Raw genomic sequence first — 22,459 nt, forward strand, 5'->3', positions numbered from 1 at the left:
GTCGAGGCAGGCCTACAGCAGGTAGATCAGACCTGGGTATGTGTCTTAAACCGTCGCTGCGGGTGTCCAGATGTGCAGACAAGGTAAAAAGTCCAGGTAAGTCCTGAATCAGTGCCTCCCCACCTGAGACTGCGGCTTCAAGTTGGTATAGGACGTAGGCCAGCGGTCGGAGATTTAAAGTTCACGCCGCAGCCAGAAGCACCGCAGACTGCAGTGCCGGCGGTCGAAGCTCCCCTCCAGGGATCCCCGGCGAGGGACCCCGCTCCTGATGGTAAGTCGCCACCACGCACGCGGTAGAAATTGGCCACCGGCCGGCAGTCAGAGCTTCTGCTTCTCCCAGGTCCCCCACGAGGGATCCCAGACTGCGGATGCCATGCCGGTCGGAGCTCTGCAGACTGCAGCTTCAGGCTGCCGCCGGCCAGCGAATGGCGTGCTCCCCTCTGGCGATCCCCGGCGAGGGCTCGCCCGCTCCACGCCGAGAGTCCGCGCTGCGCCTGCTGCTGTAGCCCCAGGCACGTCTCCGGGAAAGGCTGCACCGATCCTTGCTGTTAGGCCACGGGGGAGGCGACATGAAAAAAGTTGCCTCTCCGTGGAGGAGGCGACTGAAGCGGTTTCCCTCTAACCCCCCCACACCACCCCCCACACAAAAAACACAGAGGAACATTAAAAACCCACATTAGGACATACTAAAAAGACAAAAAAAGTGGAAAGAACTGACACGCTGCTGGCAGGGCTGCCGGCTTGCAGCACCCCCACCCGTCAATGCCACTACGTCAAAAATATTATACACCTTGGCAGTACGAGGCCAAGGCCCCCTAGATCTCAAGGCCATAGACTTCAGCCTATGAAGCCTATACATAAATCCGGCTCAGGACCTCCTCCTGAACAAAAACCCTTCGGCCCACTATTTCCATGCAGACCACATATTGCTCATCTACTCGCATCCCATTTCCCACCACCTGTCCCGTAGACTACTACCCTTCAGTGATTATCAGAGATATCCCCCTTGTTCTACCCGTTCCCCGCTCCCCTACTCTCTCTGCTACTGAACATGAACGTGTTTATCTCTGTATCAAAGTTGCAATGAAGAACACAGGAGCTGAACCATTGGCTCCACCATTTCCTGTTCTACACCATGGGGGATGTTATGAGGAGAAAGCAGGAGAATGGGGTTAGGAGGGAGAGATAGATCAGCCGTGATTGAATGGTGGAGTAGACTTGATGGGCCGAATGACCTAATTCTATTCCTATCACATGACCAGAACGCAGCTTCATGCAGCAGAGAATATTATGAATTAATTGGTCAACGGCCGAGCACAACGGGGACCATTACGTCACCCACGGATTCTCCAATAAAACTCATAAAATGATGCAATGAAGCGAAGCGTTTTGTTGAAATAGGAATTTCCCCGAATGAAACGAAATAAACGTTGTGCACGCGTGTGAACGGACGGAATTTCTCAAAAGTATCCATTGATAGAATAGCAGAGGATGGTTTCGATCCATCGACCTCTGGGTTATGGGCCCAGCACGCTTCCGCTGCGCCACTCTGCTCTGACAGAAATATTCTAGAGAGATGCACCATACTGATTATAGTAGAGGAGAGAAAATTGTAAAAAGGGTGGAGCGAAAAAGGTTTCGCACCGAAACGTTGCCTATTTCCTTCGCTCCATAGATGCTGCTGCACCCGCTGAGTTTCTCCAGAATTTTTGTGTACCTTGGAGCGGGACAAAGCCTGGCAAGTGACAGATGTATGCAGGCTTGATTAGGAACAATGTTAATGTTCCACATGGTAGGCTGCTCTGAAAGGTTAGAATGCGTGCGGTCCAGGGAGTGCTAGGCGAATGGATCGAGAATTGATTTAATGGAAAGAAGCAGAGGGTGGAAGGTTGGTTTTCAAACTGGAGGACTGTGACTAGTGGTGTGCCTGGGATCATCTAAAATCAGTCCCCGTTGCTGCTTTTTCCCCATATTCGTTGATTCCTTTTGCCCTAAGAGCTAAAAATAACTCTATCTTGAAAACATCCAGAGAATTGACCTCCACTGCCTTCTGTAGAAATTTCCACAGATGAGGATTTTTTTCCCCCTCATCTCAGTCACAAATGGCCTACCCCTTATTCTTAAACTGTGACGCCTGGTTCTGGTCTCCCCCAACATCAGGAACATTTTCCTGCATCTAGCTGGTACAATCCCTTAATAATTTTATATGTTTCTATAAGATCCTCACCAGGAATTAACCTGGTAAACCTACGCTGCACTCCCTCAATAGCAATAATGTCCAGACCCTGTACAACTGCAGTAGGACCTCCTTACTCCTAAACTCAAATCCTCTCGCAATGAAGGCCAACATGCCACTAGCTTTCATCACTGCCTGCATTACCTGCATGCTTACTTTCAGTGACTGATCTACAAGCACACCCAGGTCTCGTTGCACCTCCACTTTTCCTAATCTGACACCATTCAGATAATAATCTGCCTTCCTGTTCTTGCTACCAAAGTGGAAAACCTCACATTTATCCACATTATAGTGTATCTGCCATACAGCTACCCACTCATCCAACCTATCCAAGTTACCCAGCAACATCATAGCATCATCACGGCTCACACTGCCACCAGCTTTGTGTCATCCACAAACTTGGAGATGTCACATTTAATTCCCTCGACTAAATCATTAATATATATTTTTTTAAACTGGGGTTCCGGCACCGAGCCTTGCAGCACCCCACCAGTCACAGTGAATGGCAGGGGCCTGAGGAGTCTATTTCTATGGCACTTTATTTGTCACATGTATTCTAACACAGTGATATTTGTTTATGTAAACAGTTCAGTACAAATATCACTACACATAAACACTTAGATACATGTTAGATAAGCATCACAGATACAGTACAAGTGTACAGTAGCAGTACACTGAGACAGTATACAGAGTCGCCAGTTTGATGCCATTATCCAGTCCCATTTGTCGTAAGTGCAGGGATCTTGACCTGATCATGAAGGTGTGTTATGCTGGAGACGTTGCAGGGTGGGCCTGGCCAAGCGTGACCGTTGGTGTCCTCCGCCACTCTTACTGGCTGTAGGCTGCGTGCGGTCCACCTGCTCGACCTCTTGGAGCGGCGCCAGTCCAGCTGAGCCCCAGGCTGCTGCAGGGGCCTCCAGCGGCCCTCTCCACTGTCGAGGCAATGCCTTGCCTCCCACTGCCGGTCTACTTAGCGGCCCTCCATGTGGGTTCCCATGGATGCTCCATCCATGCCGGGAAAGTCTCCGGTGTGCAGCGGGCCGGTTGGGCCTACCTGGCGGGTTCCACTGCATGACGCGTGTCCACCGTCCGTGGCGGACAAGTCAGGCCTTCTGGGTGGATCAGTCTATGGGCCACAGGGCTCCCCAGGATACTCCCGCCACGAGTGGCTCCCCGGGATTGTTGCAGAGCAGAGGGATTTGGCATAGTTCCGAGATCGGGTAGTCAAGAGGGCTTTTGGCATATTGGCCATCAGTCAGGGGATTGAGTATAGAAGTAGGGATGTTATGGTACACAACATTGGTGAGGCCTCATTGGGAGCACTGTGTTCAATTTTGGTTATCTTGCTATAAGAAATATGTTGTTAAGCTGGAAGGAGTGCAGAGAAGATTTCTGAGGATGTTGCCAGTACTTGATGGCCTGAGCTATCAGGAGAGGTTGGGAAAGCTCGGACTTGATTCCCTAAAGTGCAGGATGATGAAGAGTGATCTTGTGGAGGTGTAGAGATCATGAGCGGAAGAGATAGGGTAGATGCGCAGACTCCTTCGCACAGCATAGGGGAGTCAAAAACCAGAGGACATTGGTTGAAGATAGAAAGTAAATAGAAACCAGAGTGGTGTTTATCACACAGAGGACGGTGGGTATATGGAACAAGCTGCCAGACAAAATAGTTGAGGTGGGTACTACAATGTTAGTTAAAAGACATTCTATGGATACGAAAGTTTCAGAGGATATGGACCAAATATGAGCAGGTTGAACTAGTGTAGATGGGGATAGGCACAAAAAGCTGGAGTAACACAGGCAGCATTTCTAGAGAGAAGGAGTGGGTGACGTTTCTGGTCAAGACCCTTCTTCAGTGTAGATGGGGCATCTTGATCATCATGGGCAAGATGAGCTAATGGGCCTGTTTCTATGATGTACAGTGCCCTCCATAATGTTTGGGACAAAGTCCCATCATTTATTTATTTGCCTCTGTACTCCACAATTTGAGATTTGTAATAGAAAAAAATCACATGCGGTTAAAGTGCACATTGACAGATTTTATTAAAGGCCATTATTATACATTTTGGTTTCCCCATGTAGAAATCACAGTGTTTATGCGTGGTCCCCCCATTTCAGGGCACCATCATGTTTGGGACACAGCAATGTGTTGAATAGGCTGGGTCTCTATTCCAGGTTGAGTAGGCTGGGTCTCTTTTCCATGGAGCTCAGAAGGATGAGGGGAGATCTTGTAGAGGTATACAAAATCATGAGAAGAATAGATCGGGTAGATGCAGTCTTTTACCCAGAGTAGGGGAATCGAGGACCAGAGGACATGGGTTCAAGGTGAAGAGGAACATATTTAATAGGATTCCGAGAGGTAACTTTTTCACACATGTGTATGGAACAAGCTGCCAGAGACAATAGACAATAGACAATCGACAATAGGTGCAGGAGTAGGCCATTTGGTCCTTCGAGCCAGCATCGCCATTCAATGTGATCATGGCTGATCATCCCCAATCAGTACCCCGTTCCTGCCTTCTCCCCATATCCCCTGACTCTGCTATTTTTAAGAGCCCTACCTAGCTAGAGGAGTTAGTTGAGGCTGGGACTATCCCATTGTTTAAGAAGCAGTTGGACAGGTGCATGGATAGGACAGGTTTGGAGGGTTATGGATCAAGTGCAGGCAAGTGGGAGTAGGATAGCTGGGACATTATTGGCTAGTGTGGGCGAGTTGGCCGAAGGGCCTGTTTCCACACTGTATTAATCTGTGACTCTATGTCATGTAAATGAAAGTAGTATGTTTAGTATTTTGTTGCATAGCTTTTGCATGCAATGATTGCTTGAAGTCTGCGATTCATGGACATCACCACTTGCTGGGTGTCTTATCTGGTGATGCTCTGCCAGGCCTGTATTACAGCCATATTTAGCTTATGCTTGTTTTGGTGGCTAGTACCCATCAGTTTTCTCTTCAGCATATAAAAGGCATGCTCAATTGGGTTCAGTTCGGGAGATTGACTTGGCCACTCAAGAATTGACCATTTTTTAATCTTTGAAAAACTCCTTTGCTGCTTTAGCAGTATGTTTGGGATCATTGTGTGAACCACCGGTCAATGTGTTTTGAGGCATTTGTTTGAACTTGAGTAGATAGGATGTGTCTATACACTCCAGAATTCATTATGCTACTACCATCAGCAGTTGTATCATCAATGAAGATAAGTGAGCCAGTATCTTCAGCAGCCGTACATGCCTAGGCCATAACACCCCCACCACCGTGTTTCACAGATGAGGTGGTGTGCTTTGGATCTTGGGCAGTTCCTTCCCTCCTCCATGCTTTGCTCTTGCCATCACTCTGATATGTTAAACTTCGTCTCATCTGTCCACAAGACCTTTTTCCAGAACTGTGGTTGCTCTTTTAAGTTCTTCTTGGCGAACTGTAACCTGGCCATACTATTTTTGCAGCTAACCAGTGGTTTGCATCTTGCAGTGTAGCCTCTGTGTTTATGTTCATGAAGTCTTCAGCGGACAGTGGTCATTGACAAATCCACACCGGACTCATGAAGAGTGCTTCTGATCTGTCGGACAGGTGTTAGGGGATTTTTATTTATTGTAGAGAGAATTCTTCTGTCATCAGCTGTGGAGGTCTTCCTTGGCCTGCCAGCCTCTTTGCGATTAGCAAGCTCACCAGTGCTCTCTTTCTTCTTAATGATGTTCCAAGCAATAGAATGTGGTAAGCCTGAGGTTTGGCTGATGTCTCTAACAGTTTTATTCTTGTTTCTCAGTCTCATAATGGCTCCTTTGACTTTCATTGGCACAACTTTGGTCCTCATGTAGATAAACAGCAATAAATTTTTCCAAAGGTGATGGAAAGACTGGAGGAAAGACTAGGTGCGGAGAGCTCTCTTGCACGTGCATTAAGGAGGCAATTAAATGCACCTGAGCAATTACAAACACCTGTGAAGCCATGTGTCCTAAACATTATGGTGCCCTGAAATGGGGGGACTATGTATAAACACCGTTGTCATTTCTACACGGTGAAACCAAAATGTAAAAACATTTTCTTTAATAAAATCTGTCAATATGCACTTTAACCACATGTGATTTTTTTTCTATTACAAATCTCAAGTTGTGGTGTACAGAAACCAATAAATAAATGATGGGTCTTTGTCCCAAACATATTGGAGGGCATTGTGAGGTGAGGGGTTTTCATTGGCAGATGGGTGAAGAAGCGGTAATGGTAAAAAGGATCCAAAATGATGTCAGATAAGAAGAGAGAAATGTACGATAATATTGTGGAAAGGCCTCCCCGTTATTGCCCACCTGGGACCTAACGTACCTGCACTACACCCACTGCCTCTCACAGCAGTTCTCCCATCATGCCCTACAATCTGCACTCCCCTACATTTAAACCAATATCTGCAGTTCCTTGCGTCTGCATGTACATTCATTCTAGGCTGTTTATATATATCACAAACAACAGGGGTATCAACACAGATACCTGATACCACATCCAGCGACGCCTCCTTCCTTGAGGAGCTTAATCACTTCTATGGCCGCTTCGACAGGGACAATCTAGAGACAGCCATCAAGGCTGTGCTACCTGCCGATCACCAACCCCTCACACTCACCCCCTACGACGTATACGTGGCACTGAGTAGGACTAATGCACGTAAAGCTGCTGGCCCTGACGGCATCCCCGGGCGCGTGCTCAGGGCCTGTGCTGCGCAGCTGACAGACGTCTGGACTGTCATCTTCAACCTGTCACTTGCCCAAGCAGTTGTCCCCACGTGCCTTAAAACCACCTCCATCGTGCCAGTGCCAAAACACTCCACTGCGGCAAGCCTCAACGACTTCCGCCCAGTTGCACTTACCCCCATCATCACCAAGTGCTTCGAGAGGCTGGTCCTGGCACACCTCAAAAGCTGCCTACCCCCCACACTGGATCCCTATCAGTTTGCCTACCGCAAGAACAGGAGTACGGAGGATGCCATCTCAACGGCACTTCACTCCGCCCTCTCCCACCTCGACAACAGAGACACTTACGTAAGAATGCTGTTCATCGATTACAGCTCAGCATTCAACACCATTATACCATCAAAACTGATCACCAAACTCAGTAACCTGGGCATCGACCCCTCCCTCTGCAACTGGATACTGGACTTTCTAACCAACAGACCCCAGTCTGTTAGGTTAGACAAGCACACCTCTTCAACCCTCGCCCTGAACACCGGCGTTCCACAGGGCTGTGTGCTGAGCCCCCTCCTCTACTCCCTCTTCACCTATGACTGCACACCTGTACATGGTACTAACACCATCATCAAGTATGCAGATGATACAACGGTGATTGGCCTCATCAGCAACAACGATGTGTCGGCCTACAGGGAGGAGGTCCTGCACTTAGCAGCATGGTGCGCTGACAACAACCTGGCCCTTAACTCCAAGAAGACCAAGGAGCTCATTGTAGACTTCAGGAAGTCCAGGGGCGGCACGCACACCCCCATCCACATTAACGGGACATAGAAACATAGAAACTTAGAAATTAGGTGCAGGAGTAGGCCATTCGGCCCTTCGAGCCTGCACCGCCATTCAATATGATCATGGCTGATCATCCAACTCAGTATCCCGTACCTGCCTTCTCTCCATACCCTCTGATCCCCTTAGCCACAAGGGCCACATCTAACTCCCTCTTAAATATAGCCAATGAACTGGCCTCGACTACCCTCTGTGGCAGAGAGTTCCAGAGATTCACCACTCTCTGTGTGAAAAAAGTTCTACTCATCTCGGTTTTAAAGGATTTCCCCCTTATCCTTAAGCTGTGACCCCTTGTCATGGACTTCCCCAACATCGGGAGCAATCTTCCTGCATCTAGCCTGTCCAACCCCTTAAGAATTTTGTAAGTTTCTATAAGATCCCCTCTCAATCTCCTAAATTCTAGAGAGTATAAACCAAGTCTATCCAGTCTTTCTTCATAAGACAGTCCTGACATCCCAGGAATCAGTCTGGTGAACCTTCTCTGCACTCCCTCTATGGCAATAATGTCCTTCCTCAGATTTGGAGACCAAAACTGTACGCAATACTCCAGGTGTGGTCTCACCAAGACCCTGTACAACTGCAGTAGAACCTCCCTGCTCCTATACTCAAATCCTTTTGCTATGTAAGCTAACATACCATTCGCTTTCTTCACTGCCTGCTGCACCTGCATGCCCACTTTCAATGACTGGTGTACCATGACACCGAGGTCTCGCTGCATCTCCCCTTTTCCTAGTCGGCCACCAGTTAGATAATAGTCTGCTTTCCTGTTTTTGCCACCAAAATGGATAACCTCACAATTATCCACATTGTACTGCATCTGCCAAACATTTGCCCACTCACCCAGCCTATCCAAGTCACCTTGCAGTCTCCTAGCATCCTCCTCACAGCTAACACTGCCCCCCAGCTTAGTGTCATCCGCAAACTTGGAGATATTGCCTTCAATTCCCTCATCCAGATCATTAATATATATTGTAAATAGCTGGGGTCCCAGCACTGAGCCTTGCGGTACCCCACTAGTCACTGCCTGCCATTGTGAAAAGGACCCGTTTACTCCTACTCTTTGCTTCCTGTTTGCCAGCCAGTTCTCTATCCACATCAATACTGAACCCCCAATGCCGTGTGCTTTAAGTTTGTATACTAATCTCTTATGTGGGACCTTGTCGAAAGCCTTCTGGAAGTCCAGATACACGACATCCACTGGTTCTCCCCTATCCACGCTACTAGTTACATCCTCGAAAAATTCTATAAGATTCGTCAGACATGATTTACCTTTTGTAAATCCATGCTGACTTTGTCCAATGATTTCACCACTTTCCAAATGTGCTGCTATCCCATCTTTAATAACTGACTCTAGCAATTTCCCCACTACCGACGGAGGTGGAACGTGTTTCTAGCTTCAGGTTCCTGGGAGTCAACATCTCCGATGACCTCTCTTGGACCCACAATACCTCATCTCTGATCAAGAAGGCTCACCAGTGTCTCTTCTTCCTGAGGAGACTGAAGAAGGTCCATCTGTCTCCTCAGATCCTGGTGAACTTCTACCGCTGCACCATCGAGAGCATCCTTACCAACTGCATCACAGTATGGTATGGCAATTGCTCTGTCTCCGACCGGAAGGCATTGCAGAGGGTGGTGAAAATTGCCCAACGCATCACCGGTTCCTCGCTCCCCTCCATTGAGTCTGTCCAAAGCAAGCGTTGTCTGCGGAGGGCGCTCAGCATCGCCAAGGACTGCTCTCACCCTAACCATGGACTGTTTACCCTCCTACCATCCAGGAGGCGCTACAGGTCTCTCCGTTGCCGAACCAGCAAGTCCAGGAACAGCTTCTTCCCGGCGGCTGTCACTCTACTCAACAACGTACCTCGGTGACTGCCAATCACCCCCCACCCCGGACACTTATTATTATTTATTCAAATCATTTGCTATGTCGCTCTTCCAGGGAGATGCTAAATGCATTTTGTTGTCTCTGTACTGTACACTGACAATGACAATTAAAATTGAATCTGAATCTGAATCTGAATCTGAATCTGAATCTGAATCTGAGATCCCAGTGGAAATCCACTGGTCACAGACCTCCAACCCGAATAACAGCCTTACACCATAACCCTCTAATTTTGAAAAGGTATTTCTGCAGTTGTACGGGCCCCAGTGAGACCACACTCTGGCCATATCAGGGGGGGGGGGGGCAATAAGGTTCATTTGGCATGGGCCTCATGCCCGTCTGCTTCATGTTGAGACTTTACACTTGATATTATAAATACATTTTGATCTTTTAGACAGTTTATAGTTCCTCTTTATTTGCCATCAGTCAGGTTTATTCATAAGAAAGCGCAAGCATCAATTTTTCCTTTCTGTACCGTAGCCTGTAAAGATCACATCATATCTATATACTTAAAACTCTGATCTTGGATGTGGATGTGTGTGTGTGTGTGTGTGCTTGTATGTTTGTGTGTAATCACATCTCCAGGAAAAAACGATGCGGTAACGGTAACTTTTTTACATATTCTGGGAGAAATTTTTCCCGTGGATTCCAAAAACGACTTATCTGAAAACTCCATGCTTGATTTCTCGAGTATTTAATGAAAATGTTCAAACATCTGACAAAACTTTGAAATAAAAACGATTGTCTTTCGCTGATGACGTCTTAATGGGCCTGCGTGCCCTTCCTCTCGCTGCGAGTGATGTCACCCCCTCACCGCGAGTGAGTTTTCATGAGTTTGGATAAGACAGGGGTTTTGCCAATTATCAAACCATTCAGAAGCTAAAGATGTAGCAGAACATGCATTGTTTGGTAAGAGTTTACAAACAAAACAATAAATCCGGCCTTTCGAGGGAGAATACACAGGCCACTCTCAGCTATATGTTTCTCCATTGTCTTTTGTTGAATAAAAAAGAGCTTTTGTGCTAAAGCTAGACTGCTTTTTATACACTCGCTTGAATTAGAAAATGGTCCACACGATGCTGAACTAAGTCAGCTGATGATGAAGATGCTCTCCAAAAGGATCTCGACACTATGGTCGAGTGGTCACAACAATGGGGCATGCAGTTCAACCCTTCCAAATGTCAAACCATGCGTGTCACCAGAAAGAGGAATCCAGGCGTCACATCCTACAACATACTTGGTGTCACCCTTGAAGAATCCAAACAAATCAAGTATCTTGGCATCAAATTGCAAAATGATCTGCGTTGGAATGGTCAGACTCATAATGCAACAGTGAAAGCAACAGGTGTCCTAAACTTCCTGAGGTGCAACTTTCATCATTGTTCAGCTTCTGTCAAGGAGAAGCTGTATTTCACCCTCGTTCGACCTCATTTGGACTACGCAGTTGCAGCTTGGGACCCATACACAGACAAAAACATTTCATCCATCGAACGTGTCCAAAGACAGGCCGCTCGATTTGTTACTAACACCTATGAGAGAGAAGCGAGTGTCACCAAACTTCTGAATTCTCTGGGGTGGAACCCTCTCCAAGACAGACGTGAAGCTCACCGTCTGACCTGTTTTTACAAAATGTTAAATGGTCAGCTAGACATAGATCACAAGACCTACACCAACCCCAAACCAATTAGGAGCAGACGAGGGCATTCGATCAAATTTGTGATCCCAGCTACAAAGACAGATGTGTACAACAATTCGTTCTTCCCATGCACAATTAAAGCATGGAATAATCTCCACCAAACTATAGTTACCCAACCAGATGCAACTAAAATTAAAGTAGCACTTTCTTCCCAATAACCCTTTCTGGCTTAATCCCTCCCTTCACCACCTCCAGTTTAAATTCCAGTTGGAATATTTTGGAGGACCAAATAACCAAGAACCAAGAACTTGAGAGGGGCCCCATTCTACCCAATAGGATACGTCCTCATGTGATAATTCTGTCTACAAACCAGTCTGTTACAATAGATCTATTTGTAGCATCATCTATAACTGAGTCTGGAATACTTTGGCCTACCTTACCAGGTGTGAGCTGGAAATTCTGCCTATCCACATTATTTTCTTGTCGCTCTTTAGCCTCTCCCTGTCCATTAAGTGACTCCTGAATTATTCAGTATTCAGTATTTACTTTAATGTCATTTTAACTGAGTACTTACATACACATACACAGAATTAGTTCTATATTTTCATTTGGAGTCGGCATCATGGCTGCTTTCTCATATTCAGCTTGCTGTTCCACGTCCTGCTTTGCTGTTTCTGTTTCTGGGGGGTTTTCTTCTGGTTGAATGCTAGTAGATGGCTGGATAGCTCCACCACACTGATTTCCTTGTGTCAGTATCAATGTATCTGCTTCACCGCTGGCACTTGTTGCCTCTGTCAGTGGCTGATCTAAGAAAGCAGTGATTGGTTTTAACTCCTTTACCATATCATTTTCAAGTCTCTTTCTCTTGCGCTTGCTAGCACCACTTTCAAATCTTTTACTCATGCTCAGATTAGAATTAGAATTAGAAACAGTTATTAGAAAGGAAAACATGAAGGGGCGTTATCACAAAATGGGGTTCACTTGAGTGAAGAAAAAAAAATTCTGTATAATAGTTGGGAAATATTTCTTAAAGAATTGTTCCTTATTGGCAATTATATTGCAAAATCTGAATCCAATCTGAATCGAATCTGCTTCCAAAAACCGTTTACAAAATGAGTATGCTTTTTAAAAGTTAAAACAAATAGTAAATAACCAACTAAAAATTCATATTCATCAGTTTCATCAAATCAATTAAATTCATCTAATCAATTAATCTGATCTAAATTCAATTACAAGATCTAAACGGTTATCCATTTCGTAAGAAAAGGTTAACATTTTTAAATAGCCAAAGTATCCAAATAACAAATAACAAACTGATCCCATTCACACTACAATTCACAATATAACATGATTTTTAAATCTCACTTTGTCATGAATTTATATGCCAAGTGGAAGGAATTTAGTGTTTAATTCCCATAAATTAATCCAGAAACATCCACTCTCAAGATAATTAAATCATTATTTTTTGCACAATACATCTGACGAAAACTGTAGTGATTGATTGTAGGACTGGGTGTTACAATCCCTAATATTTCACTACAATTGACATTCTTTGGTATGATCACTAGGTGAATTTGCTACCAATCAGACACATCTTCAGTTGTGTACCTCAATGTCACTGGGTGTTTCGGCCTTTTATCACAAGACACCCTCAGTCGAGGCAGGCCTACAGCAGGTAGATCAGACCTGGGTATGTGTCTTAAACCGTCGCTGCGGATGTCCAGATGTGCAGACAAGGTAAAAAGTCCAGGTAAGTGCTGAATCAGTGCCTCCCCACCTGAGACTGCGGCTTCAAGTTGGTATAGGACGTAGGTCAGCGGTCGGAGATTTAAAGTTCACGCCGCAGCCAGAAGCACCGCAGACTGCAGCGCCGGCGGTCGAAGCTCCCCTCCAGGGATCCCCGGCGAGGGACCCCGCTCTTGATGGTAAGTCGCCACCACGCACGCGCTAGAAATTGGCCGCCGGCCGGCAGTCAGAGCTTCTTCTTCCCCCAGGTCCCCCACGAGGGATCCCAGACTGCGGATGCCATGCCGGTCGGAGCTCTGCAGACTGCAGCTTCAGGCTGCCGCCGGCCAGCGAATGGCGTGCTCCCCTCTGGCGATCCCCGGCGAGGGCTCGCCCGCTCCACGCCGAGAGTCCGCGCTGCGCCTGCTGCTGTAGCCCCAGGCACGTCTCCGGGAAAGGCTGCACCGATCCTTGCTGTTAGGCCACGGGGGAGGCGACATGAAAAAAGTTGCCTCTCCGTGGAGGAGGCGACTGAAGCGGATTCCCTCTAACCCCCCCCCCACACCACCCCCCACACAAAAAACACAGAGGAACATTAAAAACCCACATTAGGACATACTAAAAAGACAAAAAAAGTGGAAAGAACTGACACGCTGCTGGCAGGGCTGCCGGCTTGCAGCACCCCCACCCGTCAATGCCACTATGCCAAAAATATTATACACCTTGGCAGTACGAGGCCAAGGCCCCCTAGCTCTCAAGGCCATAGACTTCAGCCTATGAAGCCTATACATAAATCCGGCTCAGGACCTCCTCCTGAACAAAAACCCTTTGGTCCACTATTTCCATGCAGACCACATATTGCTCATCTACTCGCATCCCATTTCCCACCACCTGTCCCGTAGACTACTACCCTTCAGTGATTATCAGAGATATCCCCCTTGTTCTACCCATTCCCCGCTCCCCCACTCTCTCTGCTACTGAACATGAACGTGTTTATCTCTGTATCAAAGTTGCAATGAAGAACACAGGAGCTGAACCATTGGCTCCACCATTTCCTGTTCTACACCATGGGGGATGTTATGAGGAGAAAGCAGGAGAATGGGGTTAGGAGGGAGAGATAGATCAGCCGTGATTGAATGGTGGAGTAGACTTGATGGGCCGAATGGCCTAATTCTATTCCTATCACATGACCAGAACGCAGCTTCATGCAGCAGAGAATATTATGAATTAATTGGTCAACGGCCGAGCACAACGGGGACCATTACGTCACCCACGGATTCTCCAATAAAACTCATAAAATGATGCAATGAAGCGAACCGTTTTGTTGAAATAGGAATTTCCCTGAATGAAACGAAATAAACGTTGTGCACGCGTGTGAACGGACGGAATTTCTCAAAAGTATCCATTGATAGAATAGCAGAGGATGGTTTCGATCCATCGACCTCTGGGTTATGGGCCCAGCACGCTTCCGCTGCGCCACTCTGCTCTGACAGAAATATTCTAGAGAGATGCACCATACTGATCATAGTAGAGGAGAGAAAATTGTAAAAAGGGTGGAGCGAAAAAGGTTTCGCACCGAAACGTTGCCTATTTCCTTCGCTCCATAGATGCTGCTGCACCCGCTGAGTTTCTCCAGAATTTTTGTGTACCTTGGAGCGGGACAAAGCCTGGCAAGTGACAGATGTATGCAGGCTTGATTAGGAACAATGTTAATGTTCCACATGGTAGGCTGCTCTGAAAGGTTAGAATGCGTGCGGTCCAGGGAGTGCTAGGCGAATGGATCGAGAATTGATTTAATGGAAAGATGCAGAGGGTGGAAGGTTGGTTTTCAAACTGGAGGCCTGTGACTAGTGGTGTGCCTGGGATCATCTAAAATCAGTCCCCGTTGCTGCTTTTTCCCCATATTCGTTGATTCCTTTTGCCCTAAGAGCTAAAAATAACTCTCTCTTGAAAACATCCAGAGAATTGGCCTCCACTGCCTTCTGTAGAAATTTCCACAGATGAGGATTTTTTCCCCCCTCATCTCAGTCACAAATGGCCTACCCCTTATTCTTAAACTGTGACGCCTGGTTCTGGACTCCCCCAACATCAGGAACATTTTCCTGCATCTAGCTGGTACAATCCCTTAATAATTTTATATGTTTCTATAAGATCCTCACCAGGAATTAACCTGGTAAACCTACGCTGCACTCCCTCAATAGCAATAATGTCCAGACCCTGTACAACTGCAGTAGGACCTCCTTACTCCTAAACTCAAATCCTCTCGCAATGAAGGCCAACATGCCATTAGCTTTCATCACTGCCTGCATTACCTGCATGCTTACTTTCAGTGACTGATCTACAAGCACACCCAGGTCTCGTTGCACCTCCACTTTTCCTAATCTGACACCATTCAGATAATAATCTGCCTTCCTGTTCTTGCTACCAAAGTGGAAAACCTCACATTTATCCACATTATAGTGTATCTGCCATACAGCTACCCACTCATCCAACCTATCCAAGTTACCCAGCAACATCATAGCATCATCACGGCTCACGCTGCCACCAGCTTTGTGTCATCCACAAACTTGGAGATGTCACATTTAATTCCCTCGACTAAATCATTAATATATATTTTTTAAACTGGGGTTCTGGCACCGAGCCTTGCAGCACCCCACCAGTCACAGTGAATGGCAGGGGCCTGAGGAGTCTATTTATATGGCACTTTATTTGTCACATGTATTCTAACACAGTGATATTTGTTTATGTAAACAGTTCAGTACAAATATCACTTCACATAAACACTTAGATACATGTTAGATAAGCATCACAGATACAGTACAAGTGTACAGTAGCTGTACACTGAGACAGTATACAGAGTCGCCAGTTTGATGCCATTATCCAGTCCCATTTGTCGTAAGTGCAGGGATCTTGACCTGATCATGAAGGTGTGTTATGCTGTAGACGTTGCAGGGTGGGCCTGGCCAAGCGTGACCGTTGGTGTCCTCCGTCACTCTTACCGGCTGTAGGCTGCGTCCGGTCCACCTGCTCAACCTCTTGGAGCGGCGCCAGTCCAGCTGAGCCCCAGGCTGCTGCAGGGGCCTCCAGCGGCCCTCTCCACTGTCGAGGCAATGCCTTGCCTCCCACTGCCGGTCTACTTAGCGGCCCTCCATGTGGGTTACCATGGATGCTCCATCCATGCCGGGAAAGTCTCCGGTGTGCAGCGGGCCGGTTGGGCCTACCTGGCGGGTTCCACTGCATGACGCGGGCCCACCGTCCGTGGCAGACAAGTCAGGCCTTCTGGGTGGATCAGTCTATGGGCCGCGGGGCTCCCCAGGATACTCCCGCCACGAGTGGCTCCCCGGGATTGTTGCAGAGCAGAGGGATTTGGCATAGTTCCGAGATCGGGTAGTCAAGAGGGCTTTTGGCATATTGGCCATCAGTCAGGGGATTGAGTATAGAAGTAAGGATGTTATGGTACACAACATTGGTGAGGCCTCATTGGGAGCACTGTGTTCAATTTTGGTTATCTTGCTATAAGAAAGATGTTGTTAAGCTGGAAGGAGTGGAGAGAAGTTTCTGAGGATGTTGCCAGGACTTGATGGCCTGAGCTATCAGGAGAGGTTGGGAAAGCTCGGACTTGATTCCCTAAAGTGCAGGATGATGAAGAGTGATCTTGTGGAGGTGTAGAGATCATGAGCGGAAGAGATAGGGTAGATGCGCAGACTCCTTCGCACAGCATAGGGGAGTCAAAAACCAGAGGACATTGGTTGAAGATAGAAAGGAAATAGAAACCAGAGTGGTGTTTATCACACAGAGGACGGTGGGTATATGGAACAAGCTGCCAGACAAAATAGTTGAGGTGGGTACTACAATGTTAGTTAAAAGACATTCTATGGATACGAAAGTTTCAGAGGATATGGACCAAATATGAGCAGGTTGGACTAGTGTAGATGGGGATAGGCACAAAAAGCTGGAGTAACACAGGCAGCATTTCTAGTGAGAAGGAGTGGGTGACGTTTCTGGTCAAGACCCTTCTTCAGTGTAGATGGGGCATCTTGATCATCATGGGCAAGATGAGCTAATGGGCCTGTTTCTATGATGTACAGTGCCCTCCATAATGTTTGGGACAAAGTCCCATCATTTATTTATTTGCCTCTGTACTCCACAATTTGAGATTTGTAATAGAAAAAAATCACATGCGGTTAAAGTGCACATTGACAGATTTTATTAAAGGCCATTATTATACATTTTGGTTTCACCATGTAGAAATCACAGTGTTTATACGTGGTCCCCCCATTTCAGGGCACCATAATGTTTGGGACACAGCAATGTGTTGAATAGGCTGGGTCTCTATTCCAGGTTGAGTAGGCTGGGTCTCTTTTCCATGGAGCTCAGAAGGATGAGGGGAGATCTTGTAGAGGTATACAAAATCATGAGAAGAATAGATCGGGTAGATGCAGTCTTTTAGCCAGAGTAGGGGAATCGAGGACCAGAGGACATAGGTTCAAATTGAAGAGGAACATATTTAATAGGATTCCGAGAGGTAACTTTTTCACATATGTGTATGGAACAAGCTGCCAGAGACAATAGACAATAGACAATCGACAATAGGTGCAGGAGTAGGCCATTTGGTCCTTCGAGCCAGCACCGCCATTCAATGTGATCATGGCTGATCATCCCCAATCAGTACCCCGTTCCTGCCTTCTCCCCATATCCCCTGACTCTGCTATTTTTAAGAGCCCTACCTAGCTAGAGGAGTTAGTTGAGGCTGGGACTATCCCATTGTTTAAGAAGCAGTTGGACAGGTGCATGGATAGGACAGGTTTGGAGGGTTATGGACCAAGTGCAGGCAAGTGGGAGTAGGATAGCTGGGACATTATTGGCTAGTGTGGGCGAGTTGGCCGAAGGGCCTGTTTCCACACTGTATTAATCTGTGACTCTATGTCATGTAAATGAAAGTAGTCATGTTTAGTATTTTGTTGCATAGCTTTTGCATGCAATGATTGCTTGAAGTCTGCGATTCATGGACATCACCACTTGCTGGGTGTCTTATCTGATGATGCTCTGCCAGGCCTGTATTACAGCCATATTTAGCTTATGCTTGTTTTGGTGGCTAGTACCCATCAGTTTTCTCTTCAGCATATAAAAGGCATGCTCAATTGGGTTCAGTTCGGGAGATTGACTTGGCCACTCAAGAATTGACCATTTTTTAATCTTTGAAAAACTCCTTTGCTGCTTTAGCAGTATGTTTGGGATCATTGTGTGAACCACCGGTCAATGTGTTTTGAGGCATTTGTTTGAACTTGAGTAGATAGGATGTGTCTATACACTCCAGAATTCATTATGCTACTACCATCAGCAGTTGTATCATCAATGAAGATAAGTGAGCCAGTATCTTCAGCAGCCATACATGCCTAGGCCATAACACCCCCACCACCGTGTTTCACAGATGAGGTGGTGTGCTTTGGATCTTGGGCAGTTCCTTCTCTCCTCCATACTTTGCTCTTGCCATCACTCTGATATGTTAATCTTCGTCTCATCTGTCCACAAGACCTTTTTCCAGAACTGTGGTTGCTCTTTTAAGTTCTTCTTGGCGAACTGTAACCTGGCCATACTATTTTTGCAGCTAACCAGTGGTTTGCATCTTGCAGTGTAGCCTCTGTGTTTATGTTCATGAAGTCTTCAGCGGACAGTGGTCATTGACAAATCCACACCGGACTCATGAAGAGTGCTTCTGATCTGTCGGACAGGTGTTTGGGGATTTTTATTTATTGTAAAGAGAATTCTTCTGTCATCAGCTGTGGAGGTCTTCCTTGGCCTGCCAGTCCCTTTGCGATTAGTAAGCTCACCAGTGCTCTCTTTCTTCTTATTGATGTTCCAAGCAATAGAATGTGGTAAGCCTGAGGTTTGGCTGATGTCTCTAACAGTTTTATTCTTGTTTCTCACTCATAATGGCTCCTTTGACTTTCATTGGCACAACTTTGGTCCACATGTAGATAAACAGCAATAAAAGTTTCCAAAGGTGATGGAAAGACTGGAGGAAAGACTAGGTGCGGAGAGCTCTCTTGCACCTGCATTAAGGAGGCAATTAAATGCACCTGAGCAATTACAAACACCTGTGAAGCCATGTGTCCCAAACATTATGGTGCCCTGAAATGGGGGGACTATGTATAAACACCGCTGTCATTTCTACACGGTGAAACCAAAATGTAAAAACATTTTCATTAATAAAATCTGTCAATATGCACTTTAACCACATGTGATTTTTTTTCTATTACAAATCTCAAGTTGTGGTGTACAGAAACCAATAATAAATGATGGGTCTTTGTCCCAAACATATTGGAGGGCATTGTGAGGTGAGGGGTTTTCATTGGCAGATGGGTGGAGAAGCGGTAATGGTAAAAAGGATCCAAAATGATGTCAGATAAGAAGAGAGAAATGTACCATAATATTGTGGAAAGGCCTCCCCGTTATTGCCCACCTGGGACCTGCACGACACCCACTGCCTCTCACAGCAGTTCTCCCATCATGCCCTACAATCTGCACTCCCCTACATTTAAACCAATATCTGCAGTTCCCTGCGTCTGCATGTACATTCATTCTAGGCTGTTTATATATATCACAAACAACAGGGGTATCAACACAGATACCTGATACCACATCCAGCGACGCCTCCTTCCTTGAGGAGCTTAATCACTTCTATGGCCGCTTCGACAGGGACAATCTAGAGACAGCCATCAAGGCTGTGCTACCTGCCGATCACCAACCCCTCACACTCACCCCCTACGACGTATACGTGGCACTGAGTAGGACTAATGCACGTAAAGCTGCTGGCCCTGACGGCATCCCCGGGCGCGTGCTCAGGTCCTGTGCTGCGCAGCTGACAGACGTCTGGACTGTCATCTTCAACCTGTCACTTGCCCAAGCAGTTGTCCCCACGTGCCTTAAAACCACCTCCATCGTGCCAGTGCCAAAACACTCCACTGCTGCAAGCCTCAACGACTTCCGCCCAGTTGCACTTACCCCCATCATCACCAAGTGCTTCGAGAGGCTGGTCCTGGCACACCTCAAAAGCTGCCTACCCCCCACACTGGATCCCTATCAGTTTGCCTACCGCAAGAACAGGAGTACGGAGGATGCCATCTCAACGGCACTTCACTCCGCCCTCTCCCACCTCGACAACAGAGACACTTACGTAAGAATGCTGTTCATCGATTGCAGCTCAGCATTCAACACCATTATACCATCAAAACTGATCACCAAACTCAGTAACCTGGGCATCGACCCCTCCCTCTGCAACTGGATACTGGACTTTCTAACCAACAGACCCCAGTCTGTTAGGTTAGACAAGCACACCTCTTCAACCCTCACCCTGATCACCGGCGTTCCACAGGGCTGTGTGCTGAGCCCCCTCCTCTACTCCCTCTTCACCTATGACTGCACACCTGTACATGGTACTAACACCATCATCAAGTATGCAGATGATACAACGGTGATTGGCCTCATCAGCAACAACGATGAGTCGGCCTACAGGGAGGAGGTCCAGCACTTAGCAGCATGGTGCGCTGACAACAACCTGGCCCTTAACTCCAAGAAGACCAAGGAGCTCATTGTAGACTTCAGGAAGTCCAGGGGCGGCACGCACACCCCCATCCACATTAATGGGACGGAGGTGGAACGTGTTTCTAGCTTCAGGTTCCTGGGAGTCAACATCTCTGATGACCTCTCTTGGACACACAATACCTCATCTCTGATCAAGAAGGCTCACCAGTGTCTCTTCTTCCTGAGGAGACTGAAGAAGGTCCATCTGTCTCCTCAGATCCTGGTGAACTACTACCGCTGCACCATCGAGAGCATCCTTACCAACTGCATCACAGTATGGTATGGCAACTGCTCTGTCTCCGACCGGAAGGCATTGCAGAGGATGGTGAAAATTGCCCAACGCATCACCGGTTCCTCGCTCCCCTCCATTGAGTCTGTCCAAAGCAAGCGTTGTCTGCGGAGGGCGCTCAGCTTCGCCAAGGACTGCTCTCACCCCAACCATGGACTGTTTACCCTCCTACCATCCGGGAGGCGCTACAGGTCTCTCCGTTGCCGAACCAGCAGGTCCAGGAACAGCTTCTTCCCGGCGGCTGTCACTCTACTCAACAACGCACCTCGGTGACTGCCAATCACCCCCCCCCCCCCCCCCCCCCCACACTTATTATTATTTATTCAAATAATTTGCTATGTCGCTCTTCCAGGGAGATGCTAAATGCATTTCGTTGTCTCTGTACTGTACACTGACAATGACAATTAAAATTGAATCTGAATCTGAATCTGAGATCCCAGTGGAAATCCACTGGTCACAGACCTCCAACACGAATAACAGCCTTACAACATAACCCTCTAATTTTGAAGAGGTATTTCTGCAGTTGTACGGGCCCCAGTGAGACCACACCCTGGCCATATCAGATGGGGGGGGGGGGGGGGGGGGGGCAATAAGGTTCATTTGGCATCGGCCTCATGCCCGTCTGCTTCAAAGGGGGCTCAAATTTTGAGACTTTACACTTGATATTATAAATACATTTTGATCTTTTAGACAGTTTATAGTTCCTCTTTATTTGCCATCAGTCAGGTTTATTCATAAGAAAGCGCAAGCAACAATTTTTCCTTTCTGTACCGTAGCCTGTAAACATCACATCATATCTATATACTTAAAACTCTGATCTTGGATGTGGATGTGTGTGTGTGTATGTGTTTGTATGTTTGTGTGTAATCACATCTCCAGGAAAAAACGATGCGGTAACGGTACCTTTTTTACATATTCTGGGAGAGATTTTTCCCGTGGATTCCAAAAACGACATCTGAAAACTCCATGCTTGATTTCTCGAGTATTTAATGAAAATGTTCAAACATCTGACAAAACTTTGAAATAAAAACGACTGTCTTTCGCTGATGACGTCTTAATGGGTCTGCGTGCCCTTCCTCTCGCTACGAGTGATGCCCACCCCCGCCCCCCCCCCAAACCCCGTTATTCAAAAGACGCAGAAAGAACGAGCAAGTCGGGCCTTGGATTGAAGCCGCTGAACTCGCAGTCCTTTGGTTGTCGCCCGCCCCGCTTCCCGCGCCACTCTCCCCGCTCCCTCCCCCTCCTCCTCTCCCCTCTCCTATTCTCCCCTTCCTTCTCTCCCCCCCCCTCCTCCCCCCTCCTACCCCACCTCCTGCCCCTCGCCCTCTTCTCTCCGCCCTCCTCCTCTCCCCCTCCTATCCCCCCTCCTTAGATAGAAAGACTGAAGGTGATGTGCAATTAGTAACTGATAATCAAGACCATGTAAATGATCAAGAAACTTAACGGCATCAGCAAGATAATCCTATTGATCACGAAACTGAAGATTTGACAATGCTCAGAGTAATGGATGCAGAAGTACACAAACGGTGTGAGGTAAGTGATGAAAAGAAGGAAATGAGCAAAAAGGAGCACACACGCCATGAATGTTTCTGTCAG

At 47.0% G+C, this 22,459-nt stretch overlaps 2 non-coding genes across 2 annotated transcripts; both read right to left on the bottom strand.

The window, feature by feature from the left end:
- Positions 1-1,482: 1,482 nt before the first annotated feature.
- trnam-cau lies at positions 1,483-1,554 on the bottom strand. Its single transcript has one exon. It is a non-coding gene; the product is annotated as a tRNA-Met (tRNA).
- A 12,850-nt stretch (positions 1,555-14,404) lies between these two features.
- trnam-cau lies at positions 14,405-14,476 on the bottom strand. Its single transcript has one exon. It is a non-coding gene; the product is annotated as a tRNA-Met (tRNA).
- Between the last annotated feature and the right edge of the window lie 7,983 nt (positions 14,477-22,459).

The sequence above is a fragment of the Amblyraja radiata genome, chromosome 37, assembly GCF_010909765.2.
Source record: "Amblyraja radiata isolate CabotCenter1 chromosome 37, sAmbRad1.1.pri, whole genome shotgun sequence".
Lineage (NCBI taxonomy): Eukaryota > Metazoa > Chordata > Chondrichthyes > Rajiformes > Rajidae > Amblyraja > Amblyraja radiata.